This window comes from Hermetia illucens, chromosome 3, assembly GCF_905115235.1.
Source record: "Hermetia illucens chromosome 3, iHerIll2.2.curated.20191125, whole genome shotgun sequence".
NCBI classification, from domain to species: Eukaryota; Metazoa; Arthropoda; class Insecta; order Diptera; family Stratiomyidae; genus Hermetia; species Hermetia illucens.
The window spans coordinates 62,337,462-62,349,518 of record NC_051851.1 but is presented as its reverse complement, the minus strand read 5'-3'; the positions used below and the strand labels follow the sequence as shown (position 1 = coordinate 62,349,518).

General features: G+C 39.5%; 1 protein-coding gene across 1 annotated transcript in view; it reads right to left on the bottom strand.

The window, feature by feature from the left end:
* LOC119652500 (neuropeptide SIFamide receptor-like) overlaps positions 1-12,057 on the bottom strand; it is a 308,594-nt gene that overhangs the window by 66,766 nt on the left and 229,771 nt on the right. The gene's annotated exons all lie outside the window — the stretch shown is intronic.

Genomic DNA, 12,057 nt, shown 5'->3' with positions numbered 1-12,057 from the left:
ATCAGGAGGAATATGCTGGATCGCACGCATTCTCTTTCGGTGTTTGTCGAGGAAAGAAATCAGGTCGGTGTAGGCGACTGAGAGTTGTTCCAAAGAGTAGTTCAATTATTTAATAAAATGTTGTGCGATGATCGGCGCTGATGCAGCCAACAGTTTGAGGAGAAAGAAATTTGCATTTTGGTAAACTGGCAAAACTGTGCATGGCATCCATGTTAGTACTATTTCAGGTAAGCCAAGTTAATGTCCAGTAGTTTGAGCTGAGTGGATATGTGGCGTTCTCGGAGAGCTTCTTGACTTAAGGATCCAAGGAATTGATTTTTTTTTGGCATCAATTGTATCTAGATATAGTGTAGAATATATGGGCAAAGTGACTTTTTGAAATTCGGTTCGAAAATTACGGTGTTAAACAGGTAAAATGTCACATGCCAGGTTTATAGTATGTCGATCGCCGTGATAAAGCGCGTATTTATTGGTCCAAATGACTTCGCTAAAATCATAAGAATTGAAGCCAAGTCTTTACTTGTGAAAAAAAAAAACCGGTTTTTGGACTAGATATAGCAGATTAATGGTCAGTTAAGATTTTATGGTTAAAAATCGCATTCTAATTTTTAAATGCGTTTTTCTCGAAACTGCATGTTGAAAATCTGCTGCCACCATAGCCCAAAATCTACCCAATGAAATTCTTCGAAACTTTCACGACTTATTCAGAACATATTTCTACGGTCCGCAAACGAGGATAATTGCGATTCATTCAGTAGTTTTTTTTATTCATTGAAGAAGCCTTGAAAAAACGTCAAAATTCACCAAAAAAAAGTTTAACAAGGCACCAAAAGTTTAGCTTTAAATTTTTTTTAATAATCCTAGTTTGCGGACTGTGGTTAAGTCCGCACGTTAAGATGCCGCATACATTTTTTCCTTGAGATGATCACAGCGTCCTCTAGCGTGGCAGCAGGAAAACACATTTTTTGGAAATGGGCGTATAAGTTACTCTGTATTTCAATATGCTATCAGGCTGGAAAAATTACCAGACATGAACATATGGTGAAGAATTCACATTTGTACCTTTATTCAGTTCGTCACAAAAGTTTTTTTAAAAAAAGCGAAAAAAAAACGACCTTCACATGGGATGACCCCCTTAAATGTGTACTCGAATTATCCCCACATGTTAGTTTACTATTGTAGTATTTGAGCTAGAGCGTACCTGACCTCTCGCAGTTATTTATTTCTTTAAGAAGACAAAAAAAAATGTTAAATATTGCTCCCAAAAAAAGGACACCCACGCTTAAAACTACAGTAGGAAAACAAATTTCAGGGACAAAACTACAATACGTTATTGCATCGACATAGCTTCGGAATTCTGATATGAAATAAAGTTCAAGCTCTCTGTAAGGCATCCTGAAAGTTGATGCGTTACGCGTTCTACACAAAGTCGTACGTCAGATGATGTCAGTTAAGATGGAGCAGATCACCAGCCCCGTAGAAAGTTAAAGATGGTACACACATCATAAAAGTTTCTGTGTTTTAGAAGGGGATTAGAAGAGTGCAGACGGCTAGGATAGTTCACACGGGTGAAGAGCGTGGAAAGGGGATCAGAGCATGAATCAATACTCAAGGATGTTTCAAACCACAGAATTGGGGAGTGTTAGGGAGGGTTGGGCAGAGTGAAAGTCAGGAGAGGTACGTAATGTTATTTCAGACATTCTGGAAGCGGTGTGGTGACAGAAAGAAGATCGTTGATAATAATAATAATAATCGTTGGCGCAATAGTCCATATTAGATCAGGGCCTCAAATTGTGTTAGAGCATTTCATTCAACACCGTAACGATGCACTGAAGTACACTGTAGGAGGCAATGTGCTCAACATTTAATTCAGGTACTCACTGCCATCAATAAAATTTGAACGGCGATCTTCAGCACGACAGCCTTGTGCTCTAAAAGATGGTTTATGGAGAATAAAAACAGCAGCGACCTCAGAATGGATCCCTGTCGTACACTTGTCGTTAAACTTAGCAGGCTTGCGCACAAAATTAAGACGACGGTGAGTATTTTGAGTGACTAAGTCTTGGGAGAGGGGAGTGGAAAGGGAGGGTTCCCCCCCAAAAACAGAAATGCGGATACAAACAAGGGATAATTGGGGCCACACATAATTTCACCCCAAACCTAGATAATGTTCACTCCGAATTTTCTCTCGACGGCCCTGCGAGTGACCTACGGAAGAGAAGGGTGGAAAAAAGCATTGATCAGTAGTGGTGATATGGGAATATTAGGTACAACAGCTTGGTTTTAATAGAGAAGTTAAAAGTTAATAATCGATTCATTTATGTTAGTCAGTCAGGTAGGCGGAAGCACAAAAATTTTCTCGTAACTTGTTCCTTTGATAAGGTTCGATAAAACCCCTTCTTCCACTCCATTCACAGGGAAGCTTGGGTACCGGTCTCGAAGTTGAAGGGATTTGTAACCTCGAAGGAAGTTGTTATATTGCCAGGCGCTATTTTTGCCAGCTTTACACATAACAAAATTGATGGAGATGAGTAGGTTTCGCTCTTGATGAATGTGAAGCATTACCGAGATGGTGAAAATTTTTGGGAACTAGTGTAGTACGCAGAGGAGGAACCTGTAATGATTACAGATGTAGCTTGTTGTAATGCGGTGGTATGTTGATTCAAAGTCAACAACACGATTTGTGATGCAAATGCCCCTTCAACGATACACAGATGCTAGAAAAAGCTTGGTTTGAAGAGTCAGTTAGACTAACCACAGCATTTGAGCTCTCATGTCAAATGGTTGCAATGTTGGATGTCAGTTCGAGTTGACACTTGAGCTTAGCGTTATTGATTCGTGAGATCCGTGTTTTGTTTTGCATAATGCCCAGACATACTTGATCTAACTGACTTCACTTGGATCTGAGTTACAAGTTTCGCCCACAGCAAAGGCGCGAGAAGGTTTAAAACTACTTAGTTATGCTAACTTAGCCTGACATGAATACTTAAAAACTACCATCTACAGCTAGCAAATTACATTTCCTCTGCTCACCCTCTACATAGAAGTGCGAACGATTCGGGATTCAAGGGTTGAACTCATTATTTAGCAGGTTCGAAGAAATCTGGCCAATGGGTTATTTTACCCTGTTTGAATGGTTTTCCGTTCTTTCGAAAAACCTTTCCATAAAATTGAGAACGAATTTTTTAAGTGGTTTGACATTTGTTCGCCCATATACTTCGGCTTTTTGACCGCACTTTGTGGTTTTCCAATTTTAAGACAGTCAATGCACTACGTGCCTTATTGTTTCGCTAACTTAAGGTGAGGATTAAAGTTAAGGAATTTATTGAGTTCGATTTCTAAGTATTTGATCGATTCTGATCTCATCACTGTGGTGTTTTCTGCTTTGAGCTTTCAGCATCTAGCATTCTTGTGGATGCACCTAGAATTAGGACTTGCGTTCTCGCACCCTTTATTTTCATTCCCATTTCTGGTTTGAAGACTAATGTGCCCTTAGCAAATTGAATTTGGTCGGTGCTGATTTCAGGTCACGAGACGTCAGCCGTGAAAATGTTATTCATGGGTGGGCCAGAGACGGATCCTTTTCTAAGTTAGGAGTCCAGACTACTGTAAGTTTGTTATTGGTATCGTAGAGGTAGCTTAGAGCGCGTTGGGTAAAGTATTTGAATCGCCCCAAAGTTGAAGTCGCCACCGAAAATAAGGTATTTACACTTAAACTTGAGATTGCCTAAGACTTTCAGATCTTGGTGCAGTTGCTAAGTGTAGGAGTTACAGTTGGTATAAATAAGGACGATCAAAATCCGCAAGTTATCTGCCGTTTTCATTATTGCCGCCGCAACGGAAGAGGTGAGTAGGTTTTGACTTCCTCAAAATGACAGTCTTTCTGAATTAAAAGGAGAGTGTCAGCGTTATTGTCATTCCGCATAATGATATATCTGAACTGAACATTGTTCTTGCTCTTAAGAAGGGCTTCCGAAACGCAGTAGATGTCTGCTTTCAGAGTGTCAATCAATCGTGAGAGATCAGGGACCGGGAGTTAAAAGTTAAAATGTTTCACTTCGTAGGTTGAGAGTTAGTTTGATAACGGCAAATCGACGCTGTTCGTTGGTGGGGTTGAAGGAAACCGGAAACCGGTGGACCGGGAACGGGTTGAACAGCCGCTTCTGGGAGTGTTTTATGGGCGGCTTAGGCGTAATAGATTCCGGGAGCTTTGTAACAAGTGTACCACTGTCTGCTTGACACACGGGAGAGTCCGGTTATTTTCCTAGTGTATCTCTTTGTAGAGTGAGCACCCGCAGTTGCAACAACGCAGCACATCACTTCTGAATGGCGTTTTGTGCACTTCACGCAGCTGTGAACAATTGTACAGTTTAAATCGATGTACTTCGCTGGCAGTTAAAGCAGCGCACTTGTTCAACTGGTTTTACCTTTTCAAATTTTACTTAATTTTTACGATTTCAATGAGCTCTCGAGTGGGCTCAAAGGTGGCCACGGAAAGCCCCGACTGTGATTTAATCCGGAACTTAGGATTCTCCACGTGGAGAGTTTTATCTTTTTTGGTCATAAAGTTTACGATCGAACGTATTTTAAGCTGAGGGCATTCAGCTTTGGTGTCTGACCGCATATCAGCCGGGTGTGTTTCTCAGTGGATGCTCCGAATAATTAAGGACTGTATCCTTAATAAAGAAGAGGTGTTTGTTGTGGCGATCACAGTATCTCTTTAGGAAGAGTGAGGCCACAAACGTTTGATATAAATTACAGACCAGGCAAGATTATTGGCTTGGTACGCGATGAAGTGTGCTCCTCTTAAGTTGAGTGTGTGTTAAACATAGAATACGTAAATACGTTGCAATATGGTAGCCGATATTCCTTATACCTGCTCTTGGTCTAAGATCTGCAGCATCTACACCCGAGCGGATTAGATAACCGACCCCAAGCAGCCTATAAAGGCGGATTTCATTGGGAACCAAACGCTTGCGACATTGCTTATAGATTTTTTCGTTGGGTAGGTCACGGAATCGTCCATCTTCCTCTTGGAGCCCAGAATTCTTCGAAGGATTCACTTATCCAACGCAACTAGGAGCTTACAATTTTGCTTGTCTACTTTTTCCAGGAAAACACGAGGACTGACAAGAGCGAAATAGTTTTCCTGAGCTAAAATAGGCCTAGTTGGTTGCAAAAACCATACGCGCATCTCGATATCGTAACTGTTATTGGTTCTGATTGTCAATACTACCAAATGTAAACGACATCCTCACATTTTCAAAGAATCAACCTTTCACATTTCCAAATTGAAAAAAGTATGAATTCACTATCAAAGCATATAAAAAGGAGCATTATTGTAAAAGTAGAGCACTGGCTTCCAGTCAAAGCATTATCGCTTGAGATAACTTCGCAGAAATTCTAAAATGCCTCTGAAAATTGGGACATTTCAAAATATCATATATTTCATTAAGCAGACCCTGATATGTACGAATGGACCTTTAATTGTTATCCTCATACCAGAAAATTATTTACAAGTGTCGTTTTGATAAGCGAAATTCCACTGATAAGCATTCCTCGTGTGTGCAATATCGTTTAATTTACGACATTGCCCGTAGCATCCAATTGTGCCTATCATCTCATCATTCCACTGCCGAAATACAGATAGGCAAAGCATCCTCAATGGCACGTTTAGAATCCACAAAATGTTCACACTTTTAAAAAAAATTCTACACGCTCTCTACTAAATATGTAAATTTTTCTCATTTGTTTTTGCTCTATTTCACATTTCACGAACATAGAGCCCAAATCAACGCGTTCATTCTTTTTTCCATCCTCTGCTACGTACCACCAAGGATAAAGGATAAAAGATTATAAGTAATAGAGCCACGACCTTGCCGCTGATTTTCATCTCGTTATCTTCATACAATATATATGAGGGTCCAATGAACTTGACCCGACAAGCGTTTAGCAATGAACTTGAATATAAAAATTTTCTTTATTCCTGTTGATGTAGAGAAACATAAATATTTGTATACGTAAGTGCATAGGAAAACATAAGGAATTGTAATAACCCGAAGTACTTCACATGCGAGAGGAGCCACTCAGCGAATAATGCTTATGTGTGACAAAGGAGAGCGTCTCGCTTGAGATGCCTCGTAAGCAAGAAAGTTTCAAGATCAAGGGAAATCCGATAATAAATCCTCATTTGGAACGAAGATTTCCTGAGTTTTCCATACTTCTAGCAGGAGCTGTTTTACATAGATTTAAAGATATTAGCTTTTATATTCGATGAAAAGGAATCTGCTCTCATCCATTCACTTCGACAGGAGCTAAGCCTTCCGAGAGCTCAAACATAAATATGAATAAAAACGAAAATAAGGCTACAATATTTCAGGAAAAAGACATAATAAGTGTAGTTGTAAATATCTAACAATGTCCCTGCAGATACCATAAATTTGTGCTCAATTTTCGAAAATTTAATTTTCACTTTTCTCCAAACGGCTTCAAGGTAATGAAATGAAAAATCTTAAATATATGTTTATTTCTAGGAAACCTCAATGTTCAATGATACCGACCCTCATAACAGCATCCATAAAGACGATTTACGAGATCTCAGCAATATGGTCACCTAATGTGTCTATGATAAGCAGTTAAGATAGTGTAAACTGTATTAAACTCTACTTTGAAATGCCTGGCAATATACCGTAAATCAAAATGTGTCCGCCCGCTCAGAGCAGTCTGCAAAATCACTTTTGGGGATTTGAGCCTTCGTAACGCCAATTTGAAGAGATTTAAACTTGGGTAACAGCATGTCGGCCTATATTGTTTCAATCATTTATTTGAAGGTCACGGGCGAAATTGGGAAGTTACGTCATATTAAAAAGAAGTAATGGATAAACAAGAAATGAAGAAAAGTTTCCATCAGATATGGCAGCTACTACATTGCTGGAAGGAAAAAATGACGAGGGATTGCTAGCATATACTTGGTTTGTGCTTTCATAAAGAAATTACATTTTGGCTGAAAGAAATTGTCACTGAAAACTCAGAAATAATATGATGCCGTAGGCAAAGTTTGTCGTACAAAATTCGTTTAAGGTTGTCGTTCGGATTCCAAAACTTTTGAATGATATTCATCTCAATTGCCTGGATAAGTCCCATAGGAAAAACCACTTTAGACCCTTCTATGGAAAAGGTGTCACGAAAACTAAGTAACAATTGTAAGTCGTCTGGTTTTATTTATAAAATTGCTTAGTGTTATTTCTTGCCTTAATCGTTTAAAGGGAGAAATGGAACATTTTTTATCAATTCCCAAAGCATTTAGCCAGCCTGAATGTATCAAACTAGCTATAAAACCTCCAAAAACTCATTCATATAAACCTCCCAAAGTTTATTCCCTGAAAAAAGACTCAAAATCAGTTTGCAACTACGAAATCAATCTATTTTAACAGTAAATCGAAAAATAATCTACAACTGTCACATTTATTTTTTCTCTATGTCCTAAGGACATTGACCGCACACATCAGCATCTTGTCCCAGATACCGGATATTGTGGATAATATAGAGTACCCTGATCCTAACTCAGTCATAAATACCATTCGAAAGTCACTTGAGATGGTACGCTTGCAATCCACTGTGTGAGCTGAAGATACTAAGTAGATGGGGATCTTGGTCAGGGAAGGATCATTTCTGATTACGAGGGAGAATATTTCAAGCGGGCCTTAATATTCCAGGATGTAATTTGTTTTCGGTGAATATTGCTGGTGAGTATCGCAGAGAAGTAGTGGAAGGGCATTCGCTTCTGCTCGCAGAAGTATATGCTGGAATAGTTTGCTTTTAGGAAGCGTCCTTATCTGATAGTATTTACATTTGGAGCCATTGAAAGAATATAAAGTAGCCCGTATAGTTCCTTGTCAAAAGGAGGGGCAGAGGGATTCCGAAACAAACTGGAAACTGTAGTAAAAGAGCAGACTTTGGTGTTCATATTATAGTTAAAGATGAAAGGAAAACAGAAAGAAATAGCATTTATTTCTTGGAAATGTACTGACATTAAAAATTGTTTATTGCTCAGTATTATGAGTTAGCACAGTTGGCTCCTAATAATGTCCTTTAAGATACAGATACAGTTCTGACAACATTAAACTTTATAGTTCAATCTTATTATAGTTTGTTAGTGTTAATAGCATTTTGTATTCACTAAATATTATAAATAGCTCTACAAATTTTTATTCTTCGAATATTTTTGGATCATCTTCGCTGATATCTATCGTTAATTGTCGAATTTGGCTTCTTTTAGTTTTATGAAATTATATGACTTAAGGGGGTCATCCCGTGTGAAGGCGGTTTTATTGGCTTTTTTAGAATTTTTTGCGAAGAACTGGATAAAGATACAAATACAAATTTTTCACCATAGATTTATTAATATCTTGAGCGTGCATAGCCCGATCGCATGGTTCGTTATTGCAATACAGAGCAACATATACACCCATCTCCAAAAAAGATATTTTTGTGACCCCACGCTAGAGGGCGCTGTAATCGTCTTAAAGAAAAAAGTAAACGATGTTTTAATGTAGAGACTTAACTATCGTTCGCAAATTAGGATTATTAAAAACTATTAAAAGCTAAGTTGTTGGTGCCGTGTTAAACTTTTTTTTTGTGAATTTGTCGTGAAAACAAAGAATTTCGCGGGATAGATTTTGGGCTATGGTGGCAGCCGATTTTCAACATGCGGTTTCGAGAAAAACGCATTTAAAAAATAGAATGCCATTTTTAGCCATAAAACCTTAACTGACCATTAATCTGCTATAAATAATCTATAAACCTTAGGTTTCTTCAAGGAACACATGTATAGCTTCAATTCTTGTCCGTTTAGCGAAGTCATTCGAACGTCACTCGGATCGATAAATACGCGCTTTATTACGGCGATCGACATAAATCTGGCATGTGACTTATCACATGTTCAACACTATAATTTCCAAATGACTCCGAATATCACAAAATCACTTTACCCATACATTTTACACTATATCTACATACAATTCATGCCAAAGAAAAATACGATTCCGCGGATCCGACACACGGGATGACCCCCTTAAATATGACTTAGAAAACCATGCAAAACTCGACATTTTTAATAAATATTGGAACAAAGAGGATATAGAAAGCACTTTTCGGCATAGTTCCCAATTTTCTCATTGGTAATAAAAGCCTGACGCCGAAAAAAGACAACTTTTCCAAAAGCCCAAATACGTCTCTTGTCGAAATTTGATCGTAAAAGTTAGTAATACTATATTGCATGTGAGTAATGTGAATTTTCTAAAATATGATCGAGCAAAATAGCACAATCGATGAAGACGAGCCGACGCCGTTTCTCAATGGGACAGAGGCCGAAGAAGAGAAAGAGTATTTCGGGACATATACTCAGCTTTGGTTGGCCAGTTCCTGAGAATGAGTATATGAAATAAGTGTTTAATTTCCAGTCCACGCATTTCTCCCCTTGCGACAGATGCAAAACTAAGACCTGCCTCGTAAAATGCTAATCGAGCCTCCCATTTAATACCCCGCATGGCTACTTTGGGCGAACAAAAATGACATACCCTTTTGCATATACGAGACGGGAGAGTGCACAAATTTAAGCTAAGATGACTTCATATACTACATTCGGAAGGCTTCAGAACTTTTCAACCATATTTTGCGCTATTAGGAAGAAGAAAGGGTTCTGGGAAAAATATTCCGCCTGGTCTCAAATTGCTACGAAATCTTGCCAAAGCGACGAAACCTTGACAATTAAACATGACTATATTCGATGAAAAAAGATTTTGCATGCCCCTTCTGCATGTATGGGGACCCCCCCCCCCCTTAACCTCAACGTAGAAAGATATCACTCACTGCAGGTCTGGGCGTTCAGAGTTCCCACCTTCTAACCAAATTTCGTTTCAATTGGTATAGCCGTTTGTGAGAAATTGCGTGTGACAGACAGACAAACCTTGAACCGATTTGAATAAGGTGTTGCTTTGCAAACAAAATCTTAAAAACTAGTTCTAAGAGTGTGTGAAGGCACTGTAATGTGAAACCGTTCAGCTAGGATTGACCCGGGCTCCACACTAAAATCGGAGTACAACTCACCACGACTCAGCAACGCCTGTCGCTATCAGGATGGGAACCGCAAGGACGGCGTAGCAACCGGGCTGGTAGCAGTGAGTTTGCCATTTGTCAAGGCAGGCGTATCTCGTTCAATTTCATCTTCATTTCTTTCTTTAAGTAAATTTTTCTTGATTGGTTGATTGAATTTGCTTTATATGATTTCATTGTTATATGCGCAACACAAAGGTGATTGGTATCAGCCTCGAAAGAGATTCGTTTGCCTTCGCTTTCATGTCGAAAATGCTTCTGCCGGTCGAGGGAATAACCGTTGATAAACCAAGTGCAGTTTTTGCATTTCGTATTGAGAAAACTTTGCCGCTGTGGAACGACCCAAATTCAATACAACCCATTTGAAATAGCAAGATTGTCTTTTGCTTTTTTCGCTAGTATTATTTATTTTATTCGTATATACCGATATTTCGGAAACGCAAGTAGGTGTAGTGACACCCACTGGAACTGGAGTACATCAGGAAAAAAACTAATGTCTGATGCGTCCACAGATGTCCCATAGAAAACGTTCCGTGGATTCCTTACATTTGCTCACTACAGGATGAATACGTACCATCTTGGAGAATCTCTATTGTGAATATATGTCCAGTGAGTGAATTGTCACGAGTCAAAATGTTTCAGCAAGTTTTCTGCTTTTTGACTGGATAAGCTTTGTAGTAAGTTTGTTTGGTTCTGACCGGAAAGGTTTGGGATGCTTAGCAGCTCTGTGCCTGTCATTATGGGAAACTTGTTCCCAGTTTTTGATATGCTGCAGACGTTTTAGTCGCTGGTTCCGGTGCATACAAGGGGGAAATTGAACCCTATTTTGATAGGCATCCGAAATTTCATTTTCCTCTACATCACAGTGTCCAGGTATCCAGATTCTACCATATTGGAACCGGTTTCTACATTTCTGAACGATTTTTGAAGTGATCAAAGGACTATTCAACGCTTTCAATGCAGCTTTATTATCTCTGTTCTGAGGTCCACCAATTCGATATCCCTAAAAGCTATCTGGCGTCCTGACCTACGCCATTGCTCCATGTTAAGCAGGGTCTGCCTCGTCTTCTTTTTCTACCATTGACATTCCGGGTGGAATCATCCTCATCCATATGGATTAAGTGACCCGCCCGCCGTAACCTATTGAGCCGGATTTTATCTACAAGCTGATGGTCATGGGATCGCTCATAGATTTCATCATTATGTAGGCTACGGAATCGTCCATCCTCATGTAGAGGGCCAAAAATTCTCCAGAGGATTCTTCTCTTGAACGCGGCCAAGAGTTCGTAATTTTTCTTGCTAAGAACCGAAGCCTCCGAGGAATACATGAGGACTGGCAAGATCATTGTCTTGTACAGTAAAAGCTTTGACCCTATGGTGAGACGTTTCGAGCGGAACAGTCTTTGTAAGCTGAAATAGGCTCTGTTGGCTGACAACAACCTTGCAAACAAAAAAATTTTCATTTTATATTTTATTAGCTTAAACTAGTTTAGGTTCTAACCAGGCGATTTCGGTCGTTACAATTCATACGCTTGGCGGGTTTTGAATTAAAAAAAACGAGCTAAATTCCACCCGTTGCCGCTTTCGGTCACGCTGCTCCGCAGGGCAGAAGCGTTGAGGCAGCGTCCGATGAGATCGCCTCTGCACTGCGATCGAAACCGTCAAAGCCAAATATAATTTTTGAAAGTACTGGGCGCTCGCCCACGAACAGAGTACTCCGCGCACTTAACAGGAGGAGTACGTTGCTTCTCGAGGAAGTGCAGCCCGCCATCAAGTAGATTGTGGGCTCAGGACAACTCATTCCAAACAAAAAACCGTGCGCGGATTTCATCATCGTAGCTGTTATCGGTTGTGATTTTCGACCCTAGATAGGAGAAATTATCACCGGTCTCAAAGTTGTATTCTCCTATCCTTATTCTTCCTAAAAAAAGTCAAGCGACGACG